The sequence below is a fragment of the Arachis hypogaea genome, chromosome 4, assembly GCF_003086295.3.
Source record: "Arachis hypogaea cultivar Tifrunner chromosome 4, arahy.Tifrunner.gnm2.J5K5, whole genome shotgun sequence".
In the NCBI taxonomy this organism is placed as follows: Eukaryota; Viridiplantae; Streptophyta; class Magnoliopsida; order Fabales; family Fabaceae; genus Arachis; species Arachis hypogaea.
The window spans coordinates 42,742,782-42,748,616 of record NC_092039.1 but is presented as its reverse complement, the minus strand read 5'-3'; the positions used below and the strand labels follow the sequence as shown (position 1 = coordinate 42,748,616).

Sequence of the window (5,835 nt, the reverse complement as noted above, 5' to 3'; positions counted from 1 at the left end):
ATTCTCTTAACCACATCTTTTTCAAAATAATTTTCAATCAAATCTTCTTGATTTCTAATTTCAAATCTTTTTCAAAAAATCATTTTATTTCTTTCCCACTTTCATTTTCGAAAATTAAGTAATGTTTTTCAAAATGTTTTCAAATTTTTTACTTAATTTTCGAAAATCACTTCCATTCTTCTCACATCCTTCTGTTTATGGACTAACATTATCCCTTGATGCAAAATTCGAACTCCATCTCCTTTGATAAGTTCGAATTTTCTACTTCTGTCTTCTACTCTTCTTTTCCTCTGACACTTAAAGGAATCTCTATACTGTGACATAGAGGATTCCACATTTTCTTGTTCTCTTCTCTTTCATATGAGCAGGAGCAAAGACAAAGGCATTCTTGTTGAAGCTGATCCTGAACCTGAAAGGACCTTGAAGAGAAAGCTAAGAGAAGCCAAAGCACAACTCTCTTTAGAGGACCTGACCGAATTCTTCAAAGAAAAAGAACACATGGCAGCCGAAAACAACAATGCCAACAATGCAAGGAAGGTGCTGGGTGACTTCACTGCACCTACTCCCGATTTCTATGGGAGAAGCATCTCTATCCCTGCCATTAGAGTAAACAACTTTGAGCTTAAGCCTCAACTAGTTTCTCTAATGCAACAGAATTGCAAGTTCCATGGACTTCCATTGGAAGATCCTCATCAGTTTTTAGCTGAGTTCTTGCAAATCTGTGACACAGTCAAGACTAATGGGGTTGACCCTGAGGTCTACAGACTTATGCTATTCCCTTTTGCTGTAAGAGACAGAGCTAGGACATGGTTGGACTCTCAACCTAAAGAAAGCCTGGACTCTTGGGAAAAGCTAGTCAATGCCTTCTTGGCAAAGTTCTTTCCACCTCAAAAACTGAGTAAGCTTAGAGTGGAAGTCCAAACCTTCAGACAGAAGGAAGGAGAATCCCTCTATGAAGCTTGGGAAAGATACAAACAATTAATCAGAAAGTGTCCTTCTGATATGCTTTCTGAATGGAGCATCATAGGTATTTTCTATGATGGTCTCTCTGAACTGTCCAAGATGTCTTTGGATAGCTCTTCTGGAGGATCTCTTCATCTGAAGAAGACGCCTACTGAAGCTCAAGAACTGATTGAAATGGTTGCAAATAACCAATTCATGTACACTTCTGAAAGAAATCCTGTGAACAATGGGACTAGTCAGAAGAAAGGAGTTCTTGAGATTGACACTCTGAATGCCATTTTGGCTCAGAATAAAATATTGACCCAACAAGTCAATATGATTTCTCAAAGTCTGTCTGGAATGCAAAATGCACCAAGCAGTACTAAGGAAGCTTCATCTGAGGAAGAAGCTTATGATCCTGAGAACCCTTCAATGGAAGAGGTGAATTACATGGGAGAATCCTATGGAAACACCTATAATCCTTCATGGAGAAATCATCCAAATTTTTCATGGAAAGATCAATAGAGACCTCAACAAGGTTTCAATAACAATAATGGTGGAAGAAACAGGTTCAGCAATAGCAAGCCTTTTCCATCATCTTCTCAGCAACAGACAGAGAGTTCTAAGCAGAATACCTCTGACTTAGCAACCATGGTCTCTGATCTAATCAAAACCACTCAAAGTTTCATGACTGAAACAAGGTCCTCCATTAGAAATTTGGAAGGACAAGTGGGTCAGCTGAGCAAGAAAATTACTGAACTCCCTCCTAGTACTCTTCCAAGCAATACAGAAGAAAATCCAAAAGGAGAGTGCAAGGCCATCAACATGGCCGAATTTTGGGAGGAAGAAGAGGCAGTGAACACCACTGAGGAAGGCCTCACTGGGCGTCCACTGGCCTCCAATGAGTTCCCCAATGAGGAACCATGGGAATCTGAGGCTCAAACTGAGACCATAGAGATTCCATTGGACTTACTTCTGCCATTCATGAGCTCTGATGAGTATTCTTCCTCTGAAGAGGATGAGTATGTCACTGAGGAGCAAGTTGCTAAATACCTTGGAGCAATCATGAAGCTGAATGACAAGTTGTTTGGAAATGAGACTTGGGAGGATGAACCTCCGTTGCTCACCAAGGAACTGGATAACTTGTCTAGGCAGAAACTGCCTCAAAAGAGACAGGATCCTGGGAAGTTTTCAATACCTTGTACCATAGGCACCATGACCTTCAAGAAGGCCTTGTGTGACTTAGGGTCAAGTGTAAACCTCATGCCTCTCTCTGTAATGGAGAAGTTAGGGATCTCTGAGATGCAAGCTGCAAAAATCTCACTAGAGATGGCAGACAATTCAAGAAAACAAGCCCATGGACTTGTAGAGGATGTTCTGGTTAAAGTTGAAGACCATTACATCCCTACTGATTTCATAGTCCTAGAGACTGGGAAGTGCATGGATGAATCCATCATCCTTGGCAGACCCTTCCTAGCCATAGCAAAGGCTGTGATTGATGTTGATAGAGGAGAGTTGATCATTCAAGTGAATGAAGAATCCTTGGTGTTTAAGGCTCAAGGATATCCCTCTGTCATCATGGAGAGGAAGCATGAAGAGCTTCTCTCAAAACAGAGCCAAACAGAGCCCCCACAGTCAAACTCTAAGTTTGGTGTTGGGAGGCCACAACCAAACTCTAAGTTTGGTGTTGAACCCCCACATTCAAACTCTAAGTTTGGTGTTGGGAGGTTCCAACATGGCTCTGAGTATCTGTGATGCTCCATGAGAGTCCTCTGTCAAGCTACTGACATTAAAGAAGCGCTTGTTGGGAGGCAACCCAATGTTATATTTTATCTATTTTATTTTGTTATTTTCTCTTTTTTGTAGGTTGATGATCCTGAGAAGTCACAAAATCAATGAAAAAAGCAAAAACAGAATGAAAAACAGGAAGAAAAATAGCACACCCTGGAGGACGCACCTACTGGCGTTTAAACGCCAGTAAGGTCAGCTGTTGGGCGTTTAACGCCCAGTCTGGCACCATTCTGGGCGTTTAACGCCAGAAAAGGGCACCAGACTGGCGTTAAACGCCAGAAATGGGCAAGAAGCTGGCGTTAAACGCCAGAAATGGGCACCAGCCCGGCGTTTAACACCAGAAATGGCTAAAAACGTGATTTTGTTTGCCATTTGGTGCAGGGATGACTTTTCCTTGACACCTCAGGATCTGTGGACCCCACAGGATCCCCACCTACCCTACCACTCTCTCTCTTCTTCACCCATTCACCAATCACCTCAACACCTCTTCCCCAAAAACCCTTCACCTATCAATTCCCATCTTTCTCTTCACCACTCACATCCATCCTTCATAAAACCCCACCTACCTCACCATTCAAATTCAAACCACTTTCCCACCCAAACCCACCCTCAAATGGCCGAACCCTACCCTTCCCCTTCCCCTATATAAACCCTCCTTCACTCCTTCATTTTCACACATCCTAAACACCATTTCTCTCCCCTTTGGCCGGACACAAAGCCATTCCCTTCTTCCTCATTTCTTCTTCTTCTACTCTCTTCTTTCTTCTTTTGCTCGAGGACGAGCAAACCTTTTAAGTTTGGTGTGGTAAAAGCATTGCTTTTTGTTTTTCCATAACAATTTATGGCATCCAAGGCCGGAGAAACCTCTAGAAAGAGGAAAGGGAAGGCAAAAGCTTCCACCTCCGAGTCATGGAAGATGGAGAGATTCATCTCAAGGGTGCATCAAGACCACTTCTATGAAGTTGTGGCCTTGAAAAAGGTGATCCCCGAGGTCCCTTTTTCACTCAAAAAGGGTGAATATCCGGAGATCCAACATGAGATCCGAAGAAGAGGTTGGGAAGTTCTTACCAACCCCATTCAACAAGTCGGAATCTTGATGGTTCAAGAGTTCTATGCCAATGCATGGATCACCAAGAACCATGATCAAAGTGTGAACCCGAATCCAAAGAATTATCTTACTATGGTTCGGGGGAAATACTTGGATTTTAGTCCGGAAAGTGTGAGGTTGGCGTTCAACTTGCCCATGATGCAAGGAGATGAACATCCTTACACTAGAAGGGTCAACTTTGATCAAAGGTTAGACCAAGTCCTCACAATCATATGTGAAGAGGGCGCCCAATGGAAGAGAGATTCAAGAGGGAAGCCGGTTCAATTAAGAAGGCATGACCTCAAGCCCGTGGCTAGAGGATGGTTGGAGTTCATCCAACGCTCAATCATTCCCACTAGCAACCGGTCCGAAGTTACCATAGACCGGGCTATCATGATCCATAGCATCATGATTGGAGAAGAAATAGAAGTTCATGAGGTTATAGCCCAAGAACTCTATAAGGTGGCGGACAAGTCCTCTACCTTGGCAAGGTTAGCCTTCCCTCATCTCATTTGTCACCTCTGTTATTCAGTTGGAGTTGACATAGAAGGAGACATCCCCATTGATGAGGACAAGCCCATCACTAAGAAGAGGATGGAGCACACAAGAGACCCCACTCATCATGAGATCCCTGAGATTCCTCAAGGGATGCACTTTCCTCCACAAAACTATTGGGAGCAACTAAACACCTCCCTAGGAGAATTGAGTTCCAACATGGGACAACTAAGGGTGGAGCATCAAGAACACTCCATCATCCTCCATGAAATTAGAGAAGATCAAAGAATCATGAGAGAGGAGCAACAAAGACAAGGAAGAGACATTGAGGAGCTCAAGCACTCCATAGGATCTTCAAGAGGAAGAAAGAGCCGCCATCACTAAGGTGGACCCGTTCTTTGATTTCCTTGTTCTTTATTCTTCCGTTTTTCGAATTTTATGCTTATGCTTGTCCATGTTTGTGTCTTGTGATCATTAGTGTCTTAGTGTCTATGCCTTAAAGTTATGAATGTCCTATGAATCCATCACCTTTCTTGAATAAAAATGTGCTTAATTGAAAAAGAAAGAATTGCATGAATTTTGAATTTTATAACAGTTTAATTATTGTGATGTGGTGGCAATATTTTTGTTTTCTGAATGTATGCTTAAACAGTGCATATGTATCTTGAATTTGTGGTTCATGAATGTTGGCTCTTGAAAGAATGATGAAAAAGGAGACATGTTACTGAGGATCTGAAAAATCATTACAATGATTCTTGAAGCAAGAAAAAGCATTACTATTCAAAAAAAAATTCGAAAAAAAAAGAAGAAAACGAAAAAAAAGAGAGAAAAGAAAGAAATAAAGTTGTGATCCAAGGTAATAAGAGTGTGCTTAAGAACCCTGGACACCTCTAGTTGGGGACTCTAGCAAAGCTGAGTCACAATCTGAAAAGGTTCACCCAATTATGTGTCTGTGGCATGTATGTATCCGGTGGTAATACTGGAAGACAGAGTGCTTTGGGCCACAGCCAAGACTCAATAAATAGCTATGTTCAAGAATCATCATACTCTACTAGGAGAATCAATAACACTATCTGGATTCTGAGTTCCTAAAGAAGCCAATCATTCTGAATTTCAAAGGATAGGATGAGATGCCAAAACTATTCAGAGGCAAAAAGCTAAAAGCCCCGCTCATCTAATTAATACTGATCTTCACAGATGTTTTTGGGATTCATTGCATATTCTCTTCTTTTTATCTTATTTGGTTTTCAGTTGCTTGAGGACAAGCAACAATTTAAGTTTGGTGTTGTGATGAGCGGATAATTTGTACGCTTTTTGGCATTGTTTTTAGTATGTTTTTGGTATGATATAGTTAGTTTTTAGTATATTTTTATTAGTTTTTAGTTAAAATTCACTTTTCTGGACTTTACTATGAGTTTGTGTGTTTTTTTGTGATTTCAGGTATTTTCTGGCTGAAATTGAGGGACCTGAGCAAAAATCTGATTCAGAGACCAAAAAGGACTGCAGATGCTGTTGGATTC

At 41.3% G+C, this 5,835-nt stretch overlaps 1 non-coding gene across 1 annotated transcript; it reads right to left on the bottom strand.

Moving 5' to 3' along the window:
* Positions 1-900: 900 nt before the first annotated feature.
* LOC112799314 (small nucleolar RNA R71) lies at positions 901-1,008 on the bottom strand. The gene has a single exon (XR_003200888.1). It is a non-coding gene; the product is annotated as a small nucleolar RNA R71 (small nucleolar RNA).
* Positions 1,009-5,835: the final 4,827 nt, after the last annotated feature.